The sequence below is a fragment of the Schistocerca nitens genome, chromosome 1 (genome assembly GCF_023898315.1).
Source record: "Schistocerca nitens isolate TAMUIC-IGC-003100 chromosome 1, iqSchNite1.1, whole genome shotgun sequence".
Lineage (NCBI taxonomy): Eukaryota > Metazoa > Arthropoda > Insecta > Orthoptera > Acrididae > Schistocerca > Schistocerca nitens.
Genome location: NC_064614.1, coordinates 707,599,281 through 707,600,147, shown reverse-complemented (window position 1 = coordinate 707,600,147; position 867 = coordinate 707,599,281). Strand labels below are relative to the sequence as shown.

At 40.7% G+C, this 867-nt stretch overlaps 1 pseudogene; it reads left to right on the top strand.

Annotated features, from left to right (window-relative positions):
• The first annotated feature begins 458 nt into the window (after positions 1-458).
• On the top strand, positions 459-624 carry LOC126205001 (U2 spliceosomal RNA; annotated as a pseudogene).
• The last annotated feature ends 243 nt before the right edge of the window (positions 625-867 follow it).

Sequence of the window (867 nt, the reverse complement as noted above, 5' to 3'; positions counted from 1 at the left end):
TCAGCTATCCAGAGGGCGCTGCGAGGGCCACTGCAGAACTTGTCCTTAAGAGTGCCGGCAGGAGCTGACTAGCCAGCAACTGGAATCTTTTCTTTGTACTCGCCACTCACTGGAGGCTAAGCTAGTCTGCGACTCCTAGTCAACCGAAGCTTCGTGTCCACTCACATCGCTAGCCACGGCGCACTGCGAAACAAACATGAATGGCTCGGTCATATAGTTGTAATTACATTTCCCCCACACACAGATTCTCCCCAATTTAAAAAAAAATCCACTTTACCCAATCCGAGACAAGGATGTTATTGACCATACGCCTGGAATTTTTCATGCGTATTGTAGATTTCTCCCTTTTATACGAATTATTTTCGCAGACAGAAGAAATCGGGTCATACACACGTTTTCACATCTCTAATATATCGTAACTTGCTGCGAAAATCCCGTAACACTAAGGCATAGACTACATTTCTTCTCACTATTCTCTAATCAGATAAAAAAATATGTTCTAATCAGATTAATATCTGTTACATCCTGCATCACAGGACTAGAATATTAAACTCATTTTTGGCTCATGACGAAGTGCTAAGACTTACCTCTGTCACAGAATGCTTCGTCACTCTCGAACTCTCTTAAAGTAACCAAAAACTTCGTTACATGCGAAATCTCTTAATGGCAGCACAGAAACCGATACAGGGACATACACATACACAAAAATAGCTCAGCTGTGCTATGTGTTGACAAATGTACAGCATTTGCAAGCAATTTTAGAATACTTGGCGAGAAGTGATGTCATGATCACATGAGCGTAAGTGACATAAAATCGGTAAAATTACAAAAAATCACGGAAAATATGTATAAATTGAGGGAAAAAAC